Source organism: Sciurus carolinensis, chromosome 3, assembly GCF_902686445.1.
Source record: "Sciurus carolinensis chromosome 3, mSciCar1.2, whole genome shotgun sequence".
Lineage (NCBI taxonomy): Eukaryota > Metazoa > Chordata > Mammalia > Rodentia > Sciuridae > Sciurus > Sciurus carolinensis.
The window spans coordinates 47,553,115-47,576,970 of NC_062215.1; the positions used below are offsets into that span (position 1 = coordinate 47,553,115).

Consider the following 23,856-nt stretch of genomic DNA (forward strand, 5'->3'; position numbering starts at 1 on the left):
GCTGAGTGATGGCAAGGTTTTACAGGGAGTCCATAACAAACTAGGATGAGAACACTCTTCTCTTTTTAATTTATTTTTTATTGGTGCATTATGATTCCACATAATAGTGGGGTTCATTGTGCCATATTTATACATGCAAGTTATTTGATCAGTCTCATTCCCCAGGACCTTCCCTCCTCCCTCCCCAAATCCTCTTGTTCTACTCTTCTGATCTCCCTTCTATTTTAGTATTCATTATAGTCATATATATCATGATCATGGTGTCATTTGGTAGATTTCGTTACTATCTTTAAAAGTGAATATTATCGTCACAGCAGGGCACTTTCCCTCTCTACTACACTGAGTGATGAGTGTCATCAAATTCAGCTTGAATGGCATCCTGTAATTTCAAAAGAGGAGACAGAGAGAAGAAAGCGCAGGTTCTAGAGTCTCATTTGAGCTCAAATCACATCTCCACCCCCTTAACGGGTGTGTACCCCTGGGCAAATACCCCGGGCATATTGCTTAACCTCTTCAACTCTAGTTTTCTCATCAGTAAATGGGAAAAAACAATGCCTATCTTGCAGTGCTGCCATAACATTTAATAAAAGAACGGTATGCACGTTGCTTAGCAGAGTGCCTGGTACAGATAATGCCATCAATATAGTGTTATTATAATATTATGAGAATCTGGGATTTTTTGTGGAATTCAAAAAAGGGTTATTGGAGTTATTTGCTTAGAAAAAATAAAACAAAATTATATATTAAATATTATATATAGTCTATGTCAAATCTATTTGTACTATAGATATATAATATGTATTTCTATATCTTGCTGTACTTTATATATTATATATCTATAGTACAAATAGACTATATATATCACATATATACCTATAGATAGACAGTAAAATTAAGTTGTATCAAATCATTAAATTATAAATGTGGTATTTCCAATTTTATCCTTTCTTCACTTAAACACATTCCCTCTCTCCCAAACACATTCTATCTTTGGACATTCCACCTCCCTTTTTTGGATAGTCCATTTTCTCAGGGAGATTCTGAATTTGCCATCTTGGTTCCTGGGTTTAAGGTGCTTAGCATAAGGAAGCAAGGAGCAAAAGTTTGCAAAAAGGACATCAGTTTAATCAGAGTATCATGGAAAGGGAGAACAAGAGCTGCTTTTGCAAAGGGGAGGTTGTAATGGAGGAAGAAAAAAAAAGTGAAAAGGCCATGTGGGCTGAGTTTTAAGTTGATTTACTATTTCAGAATGAGATTTCAAAGCGAATCTAGTCAATGGGTAAGATGAAAGTTAGGTAATGGAGAAAGACATTTTTTAAAGTATGAGTTTTGAACTGGAGTCTTTATCACTCTTCTACTGGGACTGACTGCTATTGTCTGAATTGCTTTTAATTAATTAAAGTTGCTAGATTGCGCTTTGTCAAGTAAGCTACATAAGACTCCATGTTAGGACAGGATCACAAAGAAAACTGAATTATTTAAACATCTGAACAAATGAAAATGATATGATAGTTTTATTGTTTAAGGTTCCTATTAGAACAACCCTCCCACAAATAAAAATTGTAGACTATGAACAAACTATGAAGAATACTACTCAAGGATTCCAAATAATAAACAAAATCAGGCAGATTACAGAGAGGATCAAAGACTTGGAGAAGTGACTTGAGTGGAGGGGTGAGTTTCTCATTTTGTGGGAACTTTGCAGCTTCCTGACTGCAGGTCACCAGCAACTAAAACTCTAAACACAAAAACAAAACTGAAAGGTAATGGAGAAAGACATTTTTTAAAATGTGAGTTTTGAACTGGAATCTTTATCACCCTTCTACTTGGACTGACTGCTATTGTCAGAAAAATAAGAGAAAAATAAGAAAAAAATGGCCAGAAACGCATAACTGACAGTCATAAAGTGATGGGAAAATCAAACAAGGGAGAGAGTTGGAGAAAGGGGTCCCCTGACTGTTTTGGAAGCCCACAGTTTTCAGATTGATTTTTTTTTTTTTTTTTTTTTTTTTTTTGCAGTGCTGGGGATCGAACCCAGGGCCTTGTGCTTGCAAGGCAAGCACTCTACCAGCTGAGCTATCTCCCCACTCCTCAGATTGATTTCTTAATAACTATTCCATGGAACAAGCTCACAGCAGCAGAGCAAAGGATTAAAATTAAACTGATATTTGAACCTTTGCACATATAGACTTCAAGAGGCAACTTGAAGTTTGAATCTACCTGAATTATTTGCCTGCTGAAACAAACAAATGAAAAAATCAGTCTTTTCCTGAGGATTGTAATGAAATTCAGGATGATATAAGACTCACTGCAAAGTCCAGGATACAATCCAAAATTATTCTGTACACAAAGAACTAGGCAATTGTGGCCCATTCTAAATGAAAAATGCAAAACAAAAATAAAAATGAGAACTCCTGAGCAGATTTGAACTTCAATACGACTTAGATGTTGGAATTATTAGACAAGGATTTCAAAATGTTTATTTTCAACTATGTTCCAAGAAGTAACAGAAAATATTCTTTGAAATGTATAAAAAAGACAGAAAATCTTAGCAGCAAAATAGAACACATAAAAAGAAAATGGAAATGTTAAGGATTGATAGTAGAATATCTGAAACAAAAATAAATATGGAAATGACTTAATAGCCTAGTGAATATCAAAGGACTGGGTGAATATTCTCAGGATTCATCAAACTGAAGAGGAGAGGGGGGGAAAAAGATGGAAGAAATCGACAGACCCTAAAGGACCTGTTGTGATAATATCAAAAAGTTTAACATTGGATAATAAGAGTCCTTGAAGAAGAGCAGAGGAAGAAATAAAAGCCACAAATTCCCCAAATTTGGTGAAAGAAATGTTTACTGACTTGAAAATATCAATAAATTTCAAACTAGACATATTCACAGAAAACTACACTTGGACATTTAATAATCCAATGACAGAAAACCCTTTGGTTTCTTTATAAAAAAAATCTTGAAAACAACACTTTGCATAAAAGGAAATATTGCTTTGAATAATCACAGGCTTCTCATCAGATGCTCAGGAAGTCAGAAGAGAAAAACAAAAACAAAACAAAACAAAAAAACAAACAAAAACCAAAGCCAGAAAAACCGTCAACCTCCAGGAATGAAGTTAAAATAAAGATATGTTCAGGTAGAGGAAAATAAAATAATCTGTTACCAGCTGACTTTACTATGGGAAATGCTTAAGGAAATTCTTCAAGTTGAGGAGGAAGGATAACAGAAGGAAACCTGAATAATCATTAGTAAAGAACAGCAGAAATGGTAACTACCTGGGTAAATATGGAAGATTTATCTTTTTTCCCTATTTTGAAAAAAAAATACAACTATTTAGAGAAAAAAATATACATTGTCTTCTGGTAGCCTCAAGGCACACAGATGAACATAGAAAAGAGCTATAACATAAAGAGGTTTTGAGACAGTTTAGATCTTGGATGTCTCCAGAAAGGCCATGTGTTAAAGGTTTGGTCCTCAGATGATGGCACTATTGGGAGTTGGTGGAACATTCAGAAGGTAGAACCAAGTGGAAGGAAGTTAGATCACTGGAGACAGGCCCTTGAAGGAGATATTGGTACTCCAGTCCCATTCTGTCTCTTGTTTCTCAGCTGTCAAGAGCTGAGCAACTTCCTCTGCCACATATTTTCACCATGACATGCTTCCTTGCACAAACAGAAAGCCACAGGGCCTATGGACTAGAACCCCAGAAACTGTGAGCCAAAATAAACCTTTCTTCCTTATAAATTGATTATCTCAGGTATTTTGTTACATTGACAGGAAGCTGCAAGATTTCTACACTTTACATGCTATGGTATAATATTAACTATATAGCAATAATGACATATGTTGTAATCCCTAGAGCATCCTAAAAAACCACAAAGAAATGTATTTTTAAAAATCAATAAATTAAAATGGAATGCTAAAAATATTAAAGTAATCCAAAAGAAGGCAAGAAAGGGGGAATATAAGAACAAAAAATAGATGGTCATACAGAAAGGAAATCATAAAATGGTGGATTTAAAAACTACTACATCAATAATTATATTTTAATAGTGAAACACTCAAAAGACAGAGATTAACAGAAGGGATTTTTAGAAAACAACATTCAATTATATGTTGTCTACAAAGGACACAGTGTAAAAGTAATTAGGAAGAAAAGGGGATCTCATGAAAATAGAAGGGAGACCTGTAGAATAGAGTAAAGGGATTAGGGGAAGGTAGGAGTGGATGGGAAGGGGAGGTACTAGGGAATTAAATTGACCAAATTATGCTATGTGCATGTACAAACATATAACAATAAATCCCACTACTACGCATAACTATAATGCACAAATACAAAATGTTTTAAAAAGGAAATGGGAAAAAAGATGTGCCACTCAAACAGGAAGCTGCAAGCATAAGAAATATGGACTGACTAATCAATATCAGATGAAGTGGTCCTCAAGTTAGAGTATTTCCAGAGATGAAATATGAGTCTAGTAAGAAAGATTCAAAATAATTGAAATAAAATTTGATGAAATTAAAGGGATAAGTGGACAACTTTGAAGTCATAGTAAGAGATTTTAAGACTCTTCTCAATATTTGATAGAACTAGATAAAAAAAAATCACACAGAGAATTTGAACAATATGGACCATCTTTTCTTAATTGATTTATCTCAATTGCTTCTAGAGCACTACCCCAAACAAATGCCGAATAAACACTTTTCAATTGCAGGTGGTAAATTCAACAAGATGGGTCAGTAAGGCAAGTTCCAATAAACTAAGAAGGATTAAACTCATGTAGAGTATGTTCTTTGATCTCATTGGAATTAATTAGCAACAAAAGCAATACTCTCTTAAGAAAAATATTTGACTATTCACTTCTAAATAATTCATAGGCCAAATAAAAAGTCACAGGGGACATCCAGAGCACTTGAACTGAATGATCATGAATAGGTAAAACATTACAATTTATGGAACCCAGTTAATGCCACAGTTAGAGGGAAACTTAGAGTTTTAGACGGTTATATTGGAAAAGGAGAGAGGGTTAAAATCAATGACCTAAGATTTTACCTTGAGAAGACAGAAAGAAGTATGCCCAAAGTAAACATAAGTTAAAACAAAAAAGATAGAGTAGAAATCTTCAGAATAAAAAACAAACGTGAGAAAATGAACAAAACTATTAAGTAGATTCTTTGTAGAGACCAATAAAATTAACTAACCTGACTGATCAAGAATATCATTAACAAATTTGTGCAAATAAATTTAGCAATTCAGGCACTTTCCCCTGCACTCATACTCCAACAACAACAACAACAACAATAACAACAAAAACACTCCAGGCCTAGATGGTTTTACTGGTGAATTTTATCAAAATATTGTGGTAAAAATAAATTCTTTTCCAAATTCTCCTTTAGATAACCTCCACATCCTACACATCACACAATTGTAAATAAGAATCTTCAATTATTTTGTCTTTCAATATCATGGATCTTAATCCAACAAAGAAAAGTATGTATAGAGATTTCCCACTGTCAGAATAGACCAATTTGAAGACCGCTTTGATTCTCTGGACATTAAGCTATTTTCACTTGGATTGAGCTGGATGAAAGCAGTAGAAATCAAAACAAGAGAGGAAGATCTGAAAACCATTGGGAACAAAAAGAATGGGAAGCAGTTGGTGATACAAGGGAAGAGAGAAATATATATTACTACCTGTCAAAGGGGTCATTATTCTGGGATCTTTGGATATAGAGCAGGAAATTCAAGAACTCCTTAATGTGTGAAACTATGTCTGCATATACACTCTGTTTTCCCCTTGGGAATGGGCCCATAATATCCATCAGATTCCCAAAGAGAGTTAAGACCTCCAGAATCTAAGCAACACTAATCCAGAAGTTTGAACATTTAAGGGTTCTGAGAACATGCATTTTAGTTAAGTTATAATAAAGTTGGCAAAAGAGTGTGGAAAAATAATGAGCTTAATTTAGACAATCTGAAATTTTGGGGTCCTAGAAAATGGTTAATCATATGCCTGATAGGTAATTGAGGGGTTGGGACATTGATTTTAGTTATCACCTTGAAGTGGATGATTATGAAAATTTTTTAGCAAAATTCCTAAAGGAAGAAGGATATATCATCAGAGGGAAGTGAAGATGAAAAGAAAATAGAGGAAAAAATGACATTATAAACAGAGAAAGAATAGTATTAAAGATGGATTGATAGAAGGAAAAACTTATTCTGTGCATCTAATATGGAGAAATCATTTTACATTTGAAATTATTCTCCCTCTTCCTCCTTCTCTTCCTCCTCCCCCACTCCTCCTCTTCATCTTTTCTGCTTAATCATTTGCAGATTTTTCAGTTTTAAAGATTGAAGGCCTTCATTTATTACATCCATTAAATCATTCAATAAATGTTTAATTGCCTACTATGGGAAAGATATTGCTTACAAATGGCACATAGTGGTAAATAGGACAGATAGTTATAATTCTCATGGCCAAAACATACTAGTTGGGGAGATAAACTCAATTTTCACTGAATATAAACTTTCTTTAGTCCTTTTTATTCTACTTTCTTTTGCCTTCTCTCAGTACCATCCTTCTTTTGGAATATTTTTTCCCTCAAAGAAACTGGTCTTTAAGAGCTTTGCTGATTCTCTGGGACTATAAAATTTTGCTTGCATATGTGTGAATGTGTATTTCTGTGGTCTGGTTTATGACTTCTATCAGATTTTAGGAAGTTTCTGGGACCTATAAAAGTTAAGAATCATTAATTCAGAATTTCCTAGCCTACTACCTCCTCGAAGAATCACTTGCACAGCGTTACCAGATGAATTACCATAAAGCTTTATTTTTATAGGATTACTCTGAGCAGTAGGCCTCTGTGGCTGCATTCTTTGGTATTTGAGGTCTTTTTACATACATGCACTATTTCCCACATGAACTCTCTTCTCCAGGTCAGTCTGCCTCCTCCTGAGCCAAATACCATCATGTTACTCATATCCATTGTCTTTGATTATGTTAATCCTGTATGTGGAATTAGGTATATGACTTGAGAATACGTTCCTAATTTACTCCAAACAGTGGATAAAACTGTAATTTTATTTATTTAATAATCTATCTTTTCATCTTTTTCATTTACCAAAGTTCTAATGTAAGCCATAATATGTTGGTAGGTGCTAAATTCTAATTTGAACTAATTTATACTTTCTATAATTTTCTCTTCTTGAAGCAGCAAGGTACTAAATGTTTCCTGTTTTCAGGTGGAAAACCAAACACATGCCTAATTCCTATAAATAAGAGAAATGGTAGTTTAAAAATCTGTACCTACACTGGAAAAGAAGGGGATTCTTCAGTGGAGTGAAGTTATAAGTAACTGTGAGATACATTAAAAAGTATGGGATTGGGTTGGAAAACTACATCCCAATATATTCAAGTGAGTAATTGAAAGTTACACCAAAGATCCTTCACATCTAGGATCAGGAGGGTAGGTCTGGCTTATGTGACTGGATTATTAGCTGGGGTACTGAAGTAGGGGGCACCCCAACTAACATTTTCCAGTGTTCTGTACCTTTTCACATTGGGTAGGGTGTGGGTTATAGGGGATGGGACTGTTCCCAGTTGGGAGCAGCACATCTGGCATCTTTGGAGACACAAAGTTTGGCCCTACATTGTTGGTAATACTCAGGAGGGTCAAGAATCCTTCATTGTCTGAAACTAGCTATGGGTTCATCCTGTCTCTCCCTTACAATCCCCTAAATCATCAAAATACAAGTCTCAGTGGCCTGCCTTTCCTCTGCAGTCTGTGCTAACTGTGCACCAAGTGTCTATCAGAGAACCATGAGGGTTCAATGCAAGGGTGCAATGGAGAACTGTCTAACCCAGAGGAAAGTCATCATTAGGAAAGAAAGACTTCAAACTACCAAACCACCAGAGGAAAGAACTCAAGGTGATATTTCAACCAAGGGAAGAAAGCTTTCTCAGGACGGAGACTTTTCATCAACAGAAAAATAATAACTAGCCATCTCTCTCACCCATTACAATGGTTACTGTCAATAAAACAGAAAACAACACATGGTGTCAAGGATGTGGAGAAATTAAAATTCTTGTGCCTTGTTGATGGGAATGTAAAATAGTGCACATAATGAGGAAAAAAGCATGGTAATTTCTCAAAACATGCACATAAAAGTGACATATGATCTAGCAATGCGACTGCTACAGATATACTAAAAATAATTGAAGGCAGGAACTTTTTAAAAAATTGGTTGTTTTTGATATATTATGTATACATGGAGAGCAACCCATTTCAATTTTGATTCCATTCTTGTGGTTGCACATGATGTGGAGTTTCACTGGTTGTATATTCATATATGACACAGGAAAGTTATGTCCAATTCATTCTGTCTTTCCTATTCCCATCCTCCTTCCTTCCCTTCCTTCCCCTTTGTCTAATCCAATGAACTTCTGTCCTCCCCATCCCTACCCTCCCTTGTTATGGATTAGCATCCACATATCAGAGAGAACATTTGACCTTTGATTTGGGGGGACTGACTTATTTCACTTAGCACAATATTCTCCAGTTCCATCCATTTACTAGCAAATGTGAAGGAAAGGACTTTTAATCCATGTCAATAATAGCATTTTTTTACAATAGCCAAAAATTGGAAGCAATGCCAAGTGACCATCAATGGGATGAATGGGTCAAGGAATGGATAGAGGAAGGAATGGATGTGGTATATCAACACAGTGGAATATTATTCAGTCTCACAAAGGGAGGAAGTTCTGATAAATGATACAATGTGGATAAACCTTGAAGACATCATGCCAAGAGAAATGAACCAGTCACAAAAGTCAAGGACTGTGTGCTTCCACTTATAGGAGCTATCTAGTGTCTTCACACTGGACAGAAAGGAGAATGTTGGTGGCCGGGGGTGGGCATGGGGAGCTACTATTTAATGGACACAGAATTTCAGTTTTACAAGATAAAAAGAATTATGGAGATGGATGGTGGTGATGGCTGTACTACAATGTGAATACACTTAATGCCCCTGAACTGTACACTTAAAATGGTTAAGATGGTAAATTTTACTTTTTGCCTATTTTACCATAATTTAAAATTTTTTTAAAAAATAATAAACTAAGCTCAAAGTAAAATTTAATTCATTAAAATAAAATGGATGACTAAATATCAGAGTGAATATACTGCAAAATGAATCAGTAAGCTGGAAGACTGAGCTGAACTTTTCTTTTAGAATATAGCACAAAGGGATTACAAGAATGGAAAGCAGAAACAATAGATGCTTAATGCAGAAATATCTCAAAATAGAGAAAAGCCTCCAATAATGAAAGTGCTTATCATTATGATGTGAATATTTGCACCCCCTTCCCTAATTCCTATGCTGAAACCCTAACCCCCAAGGTGATAATATTAGGGGTTGGGCCTGTTAGAAGGTGATGAGGTCACCATGCTGGGATTGAGAGAGTGAGAGAGCTGTCTTACTCTTTCCACCTTCTGAGGTGGCAGCAAGGAATCAACAGACACAGAATCTGCCTGCACCTTGGTCTTAGACTCTCCAACCTCCATAACTGTGAGAAATAAATTTGTGGTATAAATTTGTGGGTTATAGTAGCCCAGACTAAGATATTATTTCTGAGTTAGAGATTTCTTATTATTTGATTTAGGAAGTTGAGGTCCTTTTTCAAATAGATGTATATGGAATAAAATTTGTAAACCTTGTAAGTTTGCCTTCTATTACCTGATTTCTATTATATCACAGATATGTTTCCACACCATTTAATACTTTCCAAAATATACACGATAGTAACTACCTACTATTTCTCCTTCTTTCCTCCAACATTGCCTCTCTCTCTTTTCTCTCTCTTGCGCTCTCTCTCTCTTGCTCTCTCTCTCTCTCGATCTCTCTCTCTCTCTCCCCCTCTCTCACTTTTCCCTAAGTCATTGAAACAAGTAACTATTATTGGATATTTAGTTAGGTTCCAAACTTTTATAAAAAGCAATGGACACTCTTTGTAGTTAAAATTTTGGCCACATCTTTTATTATCATTTTAAGACACTTTTAGATGTGAGCCTAGAAGTAGGATGATTTGATTACAGGAAATGCCAAACTTGAAAGTTTTAGTTACATATGACAAATAGCTCTCCTGCAAGGTTGTTGTGGTTTTCTTAAAGTGTGGCTGGGCTGCCCATTTCCCTTGACCTTGTTGCCCTTCTTACAAGGGATTCACTGTCATCTCCCTCTCCACTGAAGCCGAGGGCCTGGCTGCCAGTCCAGTGCTCCAAGTCTAAAGGGGTGACCAGAGAGCCACGTCCAGGAGGAGATTAGCAGTGGAATTTGTCCCTGGGTGGCTTCTTCTCTGGGTCTGGCAAAGCTCCCAGGCTAGAGATCAAGTTCAAATGACTATATCCCTCCCCGTGGCTGCTTCCTGCACATGGAAAGCACTGACGCTTCAGGCAGAAACTTTGCCACCACCAGCCTTGTGCTCAGTGAAGCCACCTTTCCTTCTGGGCACAGCTATTGCCTGGCCCCATTCCTGGATGCCTTTTTGTGTTCCCTCCCTACTCTCAGCTTGTCGAGGCTGTTTGTGTCCTGGCAAACCTCCACTGATCCACTGTAGTTAAACATATTCTGAGCAGAGGGTTACTTTTTGGCCCCTGCCTTCTCTCTACTCCCAGTTCTAACCACCTACAGACAACAGGTATTCGTGACACTTACTCTTTGCTTGCTTTCAGACCATAATTGCTATCTTTAGGAAAGGAGGAGAAGTGAGTTTGGGGTGGTTTTCCCCCCCATGTCATCCCAGTGTTTTATCAACAGCAGAGATCTCTCTTATGATTCTGACATTTGGGTGTCGGTCTTTCTCAGCTTCCAGAACCCAAGCACCTCCTTGCTGATTTTGCATTCTCTTGGCAAATTACCATCAGAATTGGGAGTCATACGTGTGTGCTTGTGTTGCTTCTTTACACTAAAGCCCAGGGCTCTCTATTCTGATTTCCGCATCTGTCTGGCTATTCTTATCTAGTGCTACACTATTTAAATTATCCTAGACTAATGACATGCTTTCACATCAGTTAGGAATGATCTTATATTACCCCCATTTAAAATTTTTTTTTTGACAACTCTACCTTGTCTTTTTTATTTTTTCCTCCCAAATGAACTTTGGGAACAGAATAGAAAGTTCTACCACCAACCCAAGTACCTGCCTTCTCAAAAAAAGGAGGACCACAACTCTTTAACATTCTACGATCAAAGAACAGGTGTAAACCTGATTCAGAGAAGGAGCCTCCTATTGAATAATTATGACAACATCTATAACAACTTGTTGGCCAAGTATAGTGGAGGAACAGGACAGCATTCCTTGCTTGCAGTTGGTGGCTGCAACGGGAGACACGCTTCAAGAATGGGAGCTAAAATATCTCTGCAAACTACTGGGCATTGTAACCAGAGAGATGGCACTTGCCTGTGCCCAGGAGAGGAAGCAGCACCACCCTGGAGCATAAGGACCAGGTATAGTTGAGTAGGTCTCTCGAGGGTTTGAGGTTGGAGAGGAGGGTAATACCAAGACTGAGGGACATTGTGATATTTGTGACACACACAATCGCCTCTGCCATGTGCCCAGTGCTGGTGTTGAAGCCTTTCTTGTTTCCAAAGGTTAGCAGCGAGACAAAGGCAAGGGAATTGTAAATGAAGGTTCACATTTGGCCCAGGTGCATGACCTCAGGTAAGTCACTGTGTCTATGAGTTTAGTCTTCTCATCTGCATATAGCAATAATCATAAGAAAAATAAGTAACAGTTACCAATTTCATAAGATTATTGGGATAGAGTGAGTGAGTTAACCTCTTTCTCAACTCTGTAAGGTTATTAAATACCCTTTATATTTGGTTTTAATAATGGTTGCTTCAGGAGAAAGCCCTTCTGATTCTGGTTGCTGACTCTGAGGATGAAAAGGAAGTTTTAGATTGCAAAGGGAACACTAACATGTGCTTTTACAAACATTGGTCTTGCCCAGGGGGTGCCGGTTCTTGGAAAGAGGTTATGCCATTTACAGCAAGAGGGGACTGAAAGCACAGGGGAACCTGGCACATAAAGTAAGGTGAGAAAGGCAGAAAATGGGGCAAATAGAAGAAGTTGACTCATTAACTTGTCACAGAGCAGTTCTTTTGTTTTGCTGGTCACTTCTTTTATTCCTTCTCCTTCCCTGGTGTTGATAATTTCTGATAAGAAAGTTGAAGGGGACTGATTATTACTGAGAATTGAAAATTGTCAAGTCTTGGGGATTAAAGTTTTTATGTAATTCATCTCCTTGAAATGTGTAGGAGTATGTATTATTATCCCCACATTAGTCCCTGAGGGTCAGGACACATAAATAGCTCCGAGGACATAAATATCTCCAAGGCCATGGAATGATGAAAGAGGCGAGCAAATTTCTAGTATATGACTCTGAACTCTGAAGTTCTGTCTCATGGGTGCAAGTCCCAAATGGATCTAGTTGGATGAGAAAATAATAACTCACTGTATTATACTTCACATTTTATTGCATCTCCCCCAGTAGAGTTGGTGGGGTCTTTAAAAGGAGAATCCGGAGCTCCTAAAGCAGGAAGCATATTTATGCACCTGCCCCTAGGTAACACAACATAAAAGACAGTTCAGCACCACCGCCCACAATGTCTCCATGGTAACATTCATGTAGGGTGCCATTCTCTTTCTGGTGCCAACAGGCCACTGGGTGAGTGTTTACCTCCACAGGTGATGGCCCTGGCCGAGTCTCCGAATTAGAAGGAGACTCCTGAGTGATCCCAGGCTCTGACAGCATCACACTGAGTTGTTGTCATGGTTTTGGTGAGAAGTGTTGCTTTTCCAAGGATTGCAAAACACTTTATGTTCCAACCCCAGGCTCGCTCATTCCTGACAGAGTGGAAAATGTGCCTCCCTGGCTGAAATGTTCCTCTTGAGTCCAGCCCAAAGATGACATTTTTAGGAAAGTTTGAGAAGAATCCTGTGGCTGTTACTGAGTCACGATAGAGTGGAAATGGATCTTTTCTATTTAAAGAGTTTTGTGCTACTGTTTGAAAATGTCACATTGCTAGGGAACGGTGGAAAAGGAAAACTTTCCATTTGCTATCAACAAAGAAAGATCATTACTGAATGCAAAACAATGGAGTTGAGAAGTCCTGTTACCTGTCTGTCAGAAGAAATAGGGGGTTGTTGGGAGTTCAGTTTAAAAATATGGGCCTGAGGGCTGGGGATATAGCTCAGTTGGTAAAGTGCTTGCCTTGCAAGCACAAGGCCCTGGGTTCAATCCCCAGCACCGCAAAAAAAAAAAAAAAAAAAAAAAAAATTGGGCCTGAGTAAATTTGTGCTCTTGAAAGGACTTGCTTATCTGGAATACAATGCATGCAATTCTAGAACCCATTCTGTGTTACTTTAGACAGGCCCCTGCCTCAATGGATCTGTTTCAGTGTACATGGAAGGCAGAGATTAGATTAGATTAGATTAGAGCAGATCAGGATTTCCCCAATCTACCTGATGTAAGAATCACCTGGAGCCCTGATTGAAAAAAAAAACCCTTCCCGGAGACTGAAGTCTTGTAGATATGGAGTTGAATGAAAATACACTTTAACAAACATTCCAGGAAATTCTGAGAAAAAGGTAGATTTAGAAATAGAAATAAGAAAATGCGTTATGTGCAAAAATGGAAACTTTTTTTGGCAGTGTTGAGATGGAACCCGGGCCCTTGCACAAGCTAAGCAAATGCTATACCACTGAACTCCACCCCCAGCCAGAGACCATGTTTTTACACTATTTTGTGCCTTAGTTATTCACTTGCAATACTCTGTTACTTTTCCTATGGGTGTATGTATGTAGTCTTTCATTTTTTTATGATTACTTAATATTTCATTGTGTTCTAATACTTATTTAACACTATTTTTATTGTAGATTTTTCTTCCTGCGGTAAAGATGTGCCATTTTGTACTCATACTAGAAACAACTTTGCTAATTTGATAAGCAATAATAGCAAGTCATTATAATACTTTCTAATGTGTTTTCATTGACTTGTTGAGCATTATTATTATTATTATTATTATTATTATTATTATTTTTGCGAATTGCCTGTAACATTCTTTGGCAAAATTTCCTTTGGGAATTTTTTAAAAAATAGATTTGGGAAAGCTATTTGTATTTGAAGAACATTAAATACAGTCATCTATGTTGTAAATTTCCCATTTTTTTCAGTTTGTCTTCCAACTTTATTTGTGATGATTTTGGCACTTAACACTTCTATCTGTGATGCTTTAAAAAGTCTTTTATGATTTCTATATTTGGGGGTAGACTTAGAGAAATCTTATCCATCTCTAGATTATACATTACTTATATTTTTATATTTTTTATGATTTTGTTGTTTGCATTGACTTTCATTATACCTGAAATTAATTTCAGTATAGCATGTTGTGAAAGGCTCTAATTATTTTTTTCAAATTTTTAATTATTTTAATATCACTCATTTCTATATTAATTGTATCTTAGATGTCATATATATTGTAAAATATGTGCTTCTATAACCTTGAACATGCTTCTCCTCTTTCTTTACATTCTGACCTCAATGTTTTATTTTGTTTGGCGGAAGGATGGGTTTATAACTGACTTAAATGTAAACTTTATAGGTGTGGTGGTCTAATTAGGGATAGTCCGAACTACCCTCCTGCTCCCCAGTTACACAATACAACTTTAAATTTCCAAAATCAAAGCTTTAGGATGGGTTTCTAAGCAATTATAAGATTTTAAGAGACCAAGAAACAGCAAGTAGCTTACACTTACACCAGCAACAGAAGCAAGGAAGGAAGGAAGGAAGGAGAAAGATAGGAAAGAAGGAATAGAAAAAAGAATGTATGAAAATTCAGTATACGAAATGGAACTGAATGCCACACCCCTCACTAAAAATACAGTGAAGGGACCGTGGAAAAGAAAGGAAAACACTGAGGTCACAAATGCCAGCTCCAGGAAGGATTTCACAGAATCAATCCACAAAAACAACTTGTCCTATCTTAAGACATTTTTTACTTAGCAACTGAGGATATAACTGCCAACAGAAACCTTAAGCCTAGCTTTACGCGGCACTGGCATCCACTGGTCAATCAGAGCTCGCCAGCACCCCAAGCTTACAAGTGCCAATGAACTTTCAACCTTCCCAGATTTCCCTGTACTAATGGATCTCCAACGTGCCCTTTGTTTCTGGACATACCAGAGGCCACTCAGTCTGTGTATGTGTGTCCTCAATGGAGCTCTTATTCTTTGTTTATTTCCAAATAATGGTTCTGTAATTGGAGATCCATCTCTGTTTGTTTGCCTTTAACCAAAGAAGAAACCACACCTACTTTTACATCAAAGATTTGCTATAAGAATTTCAAAATGAGTTTGGTATTTGCTGAACTGTTTAGATAATTTAGAGGCAGCACGTTGGGGGTGGCAATCAATCATGTATGCAATCCGTTCTGATCCAATAAGCAGGCTCACTACCCATCATGCCTTAGCTTGTTGTACAGGCAAAGCTGGATGTCTAACAGAAACCCAGAAGTCTCTCCCCTGTTGTCATTCGAGGTAGAGACAGCTGCCTTTCCTCCACCAGGAGTGGGCGTCGAGACTTTCATCAGTACTATTGTTCCCAAACGATGATACTGGGTGTGCCAGAATTTTCCAATTCTTTAGCAGTTATTATTTGTTCAATTTTATCCAGTATTTTACAGGACCCATAAAGTTTTCTCCTTCAAATAAACAGAAAGAAGTTGCTAGCATCTGTGTTAAGTTCTATTTGATCTCTCCAAAGAATCCATTTTTGCTAAGAGCAACATCCTTACCCAATCTTTCTCCCACGTTACCATGGATACACAGCTTTCTTAACACCATCATATCAGATTGATTTTCTTTTTGCCTTCTCTTCACTCAACTGGGTCCTGCCCTCCACAAATCCTTTTTGGGTCTGTACTTAATTGTCCTCGGCCTTGCTTCACTGACTTGTACAGCCTACTTGCCACAACCTCTGCAGCCTCTGCAAAGTGCCCCGTTTCCTAAAAATGCTAGAACGCATGATTTGACAAAATACAGTTTTCTGACTTCATAAATTCATTTGTGTTTAGATTTTGCCAAGGTCATAAAATAAATTTTATTTATCACTTATCTAATAAGTCATCTCATGGGGGAAGAAAAATATAGTTAAACAATAAGATCATTGGAAAGACAGTAGAATGAATCAGACGTAACTCCACATCATGTACAACCATAAGAATGGGAAGTTATAGTCCATATATGTATAATATGTCAAAATACATTCTACTGTTATGTATAATTAAAAAGAATCACATAAAAATAAAAAAACAGGTTAATTGATAAATAGCAGAGGTATACTTACTGTACCCATCATCCATCCATCATCCACAAAACCACCTTCCTATCTTTCTTCTAAATGTCCCATGAATTCTGGTCCCTCCAGGAATGGCGCTTCCTTGACTATGTGGGAAGATGAAAATAGCTCCCCTGATTTTATGGAGTAAACCCACATGTCTTCTTCCAAAATAATAGAACAAAAAAATTCATCTCTCTGGGATCCATCCTCTTTACCAGGAAGGGAAAGACTAGGTTAGAATTAGAGACTTTTATACCTTATTTTAAAGCAGTGAAAATATATTTTTTAAACAAAAACATGGAAAGAAAAATAATAACATAGTGATGGGCAATAAAAGTAGAACTTGTCATGAAATGTCAGAGCTCTGTTGAGCAGAGTTTGACAATCTTGGTGTTGGATGGTCCCTAAGTGCCTTCCAACTTAAGTATGCTATTTTTATGATTTGGTTCTAAACATCTCAAACCTCCTAAGAGATAATGCTTTGTAATATGAGTGATTTTGTCCAGGAGCAAAGAGTGGGGGTAGATTACAGTGTCATTGCACCAACATAACCCTGTTCCCCAAACCCATCCTGGTCATTGTACCTTCCTTGTGAGACAGTGGCTCCAGGCACTGGAAAGCTCCCACATTCAGAACAGAGTCCAGTTCTCTTTGCTATGGTGGCAAGGGGAAGCCTTTCTGGAACATCTGCAGATGGTGGTGGGCTTCCATTTGTCTGGCATCTTCATACAATAGACTCTTGCCTTGTGTTAGAATCTTCCTTACCCTGCCTAACAACCAGCAGCCCTTGGCAGTGACAGAACCACCTCTCCATCAGACTCATCACATTCTCTACTTTTTCCATGTTCTCCATGTACAATAAGCCCTATGTCTAAATGTAAACCCCATTTATAATTTGAATCTTGGGTGTTAGATGCCAAATTCTAGAATTTTGTATAAAAACAAAGCAATATGTATGTATATTTAGGTCATGTGTATGTATATATATATATATATATATATATAGGTATATATATATATACACACATATGTGAATGAATACATAATACACAAAATAAATATATGTATGTTTATATTTTAAAATATAATATATATATATTTAAAAATAAGATGCATAGACTTTGATTTCTGCTTTGTACACAGGCAAAATACCTACATGTTGTGATTAAAAAGTCTTCCGAAATTCTGTCTTCCCTGATACATCAGCAAGATGTGCTTGGAAAGTCACACAACAGGAGACCAGGCCCTGCTCCTCCACTATGTAGCTTAGAGAACTTGGTCAAGACACTTCACCCCTTCATCTTCAGTTTCCTCTCCCATAGAATGAGAGAGATGGGCTGATGATCTCAAAGGCTCCTTGGAGGGCTAACATTTCATGACACTTGGCTTCATTTTTGACCAGGGTCTGTCTTTATGAGTCTCCAAATTCAGAGCTCTGAAATTTAATCTCCAGCATTTCCCCCATGAGATTATAGTATTTCTTGTAATAGTTCTTAGTATTATACTCAAAGTGCACAAAAGGACTCTAAGATTGTGATGTAGCACCCCACGAAGGTTCTAAAGGGTACAGGCATAAAATGCAGGGTCCCAAGGTGATCTTCTAGAGGGGAATGTGAACTACAACAGCACTTTCTTTTATGGAGGCACAGAGAGTTTTAGGATTGCCAGGTCAACCTGGTGATTGTGGCTTCATGCACCCTCCAGGCTTTTAACAATTCCTTGGTATTTCACAGGCATCTCTAGATGTGAGGTTGACACAAAGGGATGTAAGGCATGTGGAGAAGAGAAGGTACCAACACTTGAGTTAGATAAAGTGTTAGACCTCAGGCGATTAAGGAAGTCTACCATGGGCAGAACTGAACCTTAAAACTTTCAAGTTAGAACCTACTGGGCAACATGATACAGAGCATTCTTGACCAACACATGAAAACTGAAATTTAGAATCCAGTCCTTGGCCAGGGTTGGCTTCATGAGCATATGACCCGTGTAGTCCTAGGGTCTCATTTTTAAAAGGATCCAGTGCCCAGTTTAATGGTGTGCCATTGGCATCTTAAAATTCTTAATCATTTTTTTAACAAAGGACCCTGAATTCCCATTTTGCATTGGATCCTACAAAATTATGTGGAGTCCCCCAGGAAGTTGGTTTGTTGAGGGAAAGGGTTCCTGTTATAAACTGATAAGAGATGATACTGGGAAAAGAGGTAGGGATTCAAATACAGAGGGCCACTCTATCTTGTAGGAAGAGGCCACTACTGGCCTTTTTTGATCCAGAGAGTAATATGGTAACATTAATATTTTAGGATGACTATTCTCATGCTAATATGATGGAAGAGACAAGGTTGGTTTGGAGACTTTCATTATGATCCACAGATAAATCAAGAAATTTCACTTGGTAATAGAAATGAGAGGACAGATTTGAGGAACAAGAAGAAATGAAGAGTAACAATGTCTTTATAAATTAAGGAAAGATGGAGAGGAAGAGATGACAGAAAGTGGAAGGGGGATGAATTTACCTGATGGTCTCTTCAATTAGACTTTTACACAAAAAAATAAAAAGCACTGAAACTATCATCATTGGTAGCAAAGTCGGTAGGCTTTGGGGGGCCTTGGAAATAGTGCTTTCATCTGGGAACTTGGCAATGGGGTGGGCATGCTGACTTCATTAGTTAATTCATTTTATCCATTGGGTACTCACTGGTCCTCTACTACATTCCCAAATATTTTTAGACAGGAGGGATCTGACTGTGACTAAGCTGTCATGAGTTCTTCACCCATGACATTAACTGTTTTGGGAGGGAGAAAGATGTTAAAGGATCACAATTTGGGGGAGTGTCCTAAATGGGGGGCTTGGTGTAATTTGGGAACTAGGGAAGGCTTTTCTGTTTTTTTCTCTCATGGATCTTAAACAAGAAACAAATGAATGAATAAAGCACTTAATTTGGGGCTGGAGTTAAGCTCAGTGGTAGAGTGCTTGCCTAGCACATATGAGGCACTGGGTTCAATCCTTAGCACCACATAAAAGTAAATAAAGGTATTGTGTCCATCTACAACTAAAATTTTTTAAAAAAGCACTTAATTCTCTTTCTTTTAGTTCCACTTAGCAACAGCTCGTGTGTGTGTGTGTGTGTGTGTGTGTGTGTGTGTGAGAGAGAGAGAGAGAGAGAGAGAGAGAGAGAGAGAGAAACAGAAAGATAGCAAAGTCACTGGCAGAGTGCAGAATAAAAGTAAAGACAAGAAGCACGAGAGCCCTCCCTGTTGTTCTCTTCTGAAATGGTTTCCACCGGGTTTGTTAGGAAACACCCTTCTCCTCTGCTATCCATGTGGTTTTGGTGTCGCTTGGATCGTCCCACTGATTCTACTTGCCAGTCATTCTTTTTTCTGAGGATGGACAACAACCCAGTCAGATCGGTTTTCCCTAGGAGTTTTAGAAATGAGAGAGACAATTTACAATAACTAAACTATGAGACCAACCTAGGTGCCCTTCAATAGATGAACAGAAAAAGAAACTGTGGTACATATACACAATGGAATATCACTTAGTCAAAAAGAAGAATGAAATGATGGCATTTTCCGGTAAATGGATGGAACTGGAGACTATTATGTTATGTTAAGTGAAATAAGCCACTCCCAACAACAGTCTAATGTTCTCTCTGATACATGGATGCTGACTCACAATAGGTGGCAGTGGAGGTGGGTGTGTGTTTAACTGGACTGGATAGGGGAAAATTGGGGGAAGGGAGGGGAGATGGGAATGGGAAAGATAGTAGAATGAATCAGACATAACTTTCCTATGTTCATGTATGAATACGTGACCATGTAACTCCACATCATGTACAACCACAAAAATAGAAAATTATACTCCATGTATGTATGATACGTTAAAATACATCCTACTGTCAGGTATAACTAAAAAGAATGAATAAAACAATAAAAAAAAAGAAATGGGGGAGAGAGAGCATGCACCTGAGAGCACATTGTATGATTATTGGAGGGACCCATTTATGACCACGTGAACTGAGAAACTGAGGGAGAAGACGAAGCATAGAATAGAATAGAGCACCGGATTGTCTCGAATTCCTCGCATCCTCAATTCCAGCTTATTTTCATCCAAGTCCAACCACAATTCTGTTGCTGAGTTCCATGAGAGACCCCAGTATCTTTATAATACACATTCCTTTGTGCTTAAGCCTGTTGAAGATTTCTATTACTTGATTTTCTATTATTTGCAAACAAAGAGGATCCCCAGGATTAGTGTCGAAGAAAGACATCTGGTGATGGCAGAAAGCTATCCACACAACCAAGGAAAGCTTTGAGATCTACTTTTAAATGTGGTCCAACCAGGTGTGTGAACCTAGAGTTTGTAAAGTGCCAAAATGTACATACCTGACATAGTGGCACAGTGAGGAACCTGATTCAGCAGGTCACAGAAAGCAACTTGGATGGCCACCTCTGTTGTATCCTCTCTGTACAGTGCCTGGGAAAGATTACAAGTCTTGGACAACAGCATGTCAGCTGGTTGAAGACTCTCTCTTTGGAAAGGACAGTTGTACCTGTTTGTAACTTAGTCCCTGACCTTCCTCTTTTTTGTCAATCCTACCTTGGATCAAGCCAGATGCACCTTCATGCATAACTCCTGACCTCGACATTATAGCCATCAAAGACATTGTCAGGCAAAGGCCTTGGGGAGAGTCATTGACTGATAGATGAAAAGTAGCGGGTATGACCACCACTAGAGGTTCCAGGTTGCTTCCAGAGCTGAAAGTGGATATTGTGGGACATACATCATAGATACCTCTTTCCTTCTCACCCTATTGGTGCTCAGTTCACCACATTCTTTCCTTTGTCTGGCATATCTGATTCCAGGACAAAGTCCACCATTTCACAGCAGCAGCCTGGGTCACTGTGGGTCTCACATATTCTTTCTGGGGGCATAGAGGCATCAAATTGCCTGGTAAAGAGAAGGAGGCAGACCAGGTTACCTGGTTGCTCGAGCAGATCTTGCTCCAGTCTTGACCATTTTTCCCAACAAGGCTTAAAACCAGGGAGTATTTTTGTGTGTAGTGTTAATCCCTGAATATATTTTCTTCTTTGCCTTCTGATTTCAGATAACAACAATTACTGTTCCCTGGTCATATGTTGCCTTATGTGGTGTTGTTATGGCCAAGCTGCCATTCTGACCAACATTAACGTATACCTGACTGGCCATTCATCTAAGATTGCTAGGAGTACTCAGAGAGGAGGAGGTAAACAGGATATAGCCATCAGTGGTCTCAGGAGCAAGGGGAGCCAGAGAGTGCAAGGCTGGCCTGAGTGGCCCTCACAGAGAAGCACACGAGATCAAGACCAGGCACACACTGTTCTTTCTCCATGCATAGGTATGTCCTGACTCTGCTTCCTTCAAAGAGATTAGAAGACATGAATTCACGCCAACCTCTACACTGGGCATTTGGGGGTCAGAACGAGGAAAATCCTGAAAGAGCTTGGACTCAGAATTATCTGACAGTTATTTCAATGATCTAGCCTCACACACTGGCTCAAGTTGTTTTAGAAAGATGTCTGTTCACACAAACACTGCGAAGCTATTCTTTCCCTAAGCACCACACTCTCAGTTTGTCAAAACATTTGAAGAAGACTAATTCATGCCTCAAAAGGAATTCTCTCTCACTCACAAAGCTGCCAGGTTTGTGAGCTTAAGGCTTTCTTGTTAAAATATCTCAACACTCTAGAGGAAGGAGGACTGAGAACGTCAGGGGAGATGCCTTGGGACTTAGATGTCACTAAGGAGGCAGAATTCACAATTTGCATGCTTTGGAGGGGGCCCTTAGTTGACTGCAGACAGCTTTGGTGAGTTTAGGTGCCTGTGAGAAGCAGCACGGGGTAGGAGTCAAAAGCACATGGATTCAGGAGTAGACGATGTAGGTAAATGTGTTCCAGTTTTTCCATTTACTGGATGGACTCTTGTGACAGTTCTTTAACAGCTGGGCCCTCCAGTTTCTTTACCTATGAATCAGGGGGTGTAAAGATAGTATCTCCTTGTAGGATTATTGTGCAGATTAATTAGTTAGCTCATGTTACATGCTCAGAGCTCTGCCCAGCATAGAGTAAGCACCTGGTAATTCTTGGGGTGCTTCTTTGGGACTGCAGTGAACCTCATCAAATGTGCCTCTGTGTTGGGGAGGGGACAGGCAAGCAGCAGGTCCTACTGTCACCAGAACTGACCAAGTAGGATCATTGTTCAATTGCAGGGAATTTTTTTTCTTCCATCAGAAACAGGTCCCCACAGAACAGAACAGAAACTCGGCAACTGACATAAACAATTTCAAACAATAATTTCAGAAGACAAATTGCTCCATTTGGGCACCAAGATTCCTCTCAGAGGCTTTCCCCACTTGTTTATGTATTCTGTGGCATTGAGCCATGAGTGAATTAAGCAGACAGCATACACACGCCCCAGGACAGGATGACAGGAAGGGCCTGCTGAGGGCGGAGAGGAGGGACCTGCCGTTTGACCTGCTTTCCTTGAAAGCTATTGCTGGGGGATATCCCTAGGCAAAAGGGACACTGATTTTTGTCTACTTGTGTTTATTCATTCATTGAGGGATCACAAGATCTGGTGCCAGGAGACCTGAGTTCAAGTCCTGTGCCATCATGCTCTCTGTGTGTGGATTTGTCAGGTCATTAACCCCTCTAACCCCATTTCCCACCCCTGTCATGAAGGCGACATTATTTTCACATTAGAGGGTCATTACCATGATTAAACCAAGACCTCTCGAGCAGCAACAAATCACCACACAAATATTAATGAAGATACCCACTGAGTGGCCGAGTGAAAATTGGTAAGAGCAAATTGGTGTTTAGATCAAAGAGTATGGCTTGCGAGGGAAAAGGAATTCTCTTTAAGTCGAGGAGATTCTCCATTCCATGTGGCTGTCCTTGAATATAGATTTAAGATCTTTTAAAAATCCCAGTTTATGCCTGTGGCATTTTCTTACTAGCATTTGAGCCTGTATTGCCTTTTCTGATGATAAAACAAATGCACGTTCATTATAGAAAATCTGAAATATGTATAAACATTTTAAGATGGATTCTGAAATGGTAATTGAAGTCTTCAGGGTAGATCAAGATTCACTAATTTTGCCTTCTTTTACTGTTTCACTCATATATGTGCATATTAGAGGGTCTCTACCCTATAATTTCTCAAGAATGGGGATTGTTTTACATATGTTATTTTGAAAACTTGGTCTTATATTTTAAACATTTTATTTACATCTCATTATTCTTTGAAAACACCATACTTAATGTACATGTTATATCTAATTTTCAATAAAATTAAACATTTTCTTCTGTTGGACAGTTCAAATTTTACTCTCAATTTTTTTGCAGCAGAGCTAACATTGCAACACACATCCTCAACATAAATCTTTAACCCCCTCATACTGCACAT

The 23,856-nt window shown here is 38.2% G+C and overlaps 1 protein-coding gene across 2 annotated transcripts in view; it reads right to left on the reverse strand.

Moving 5' to 3' along the window:
* Positions 1 to 23,856, reverse strand: part of Myocd (myocardin) — a 103,487-nt gene that overhangs the window by 66,336 nt on the left and 13,295 nt on the right. The gene's annotated exons all lie outside the window — the stretch shown is intronic.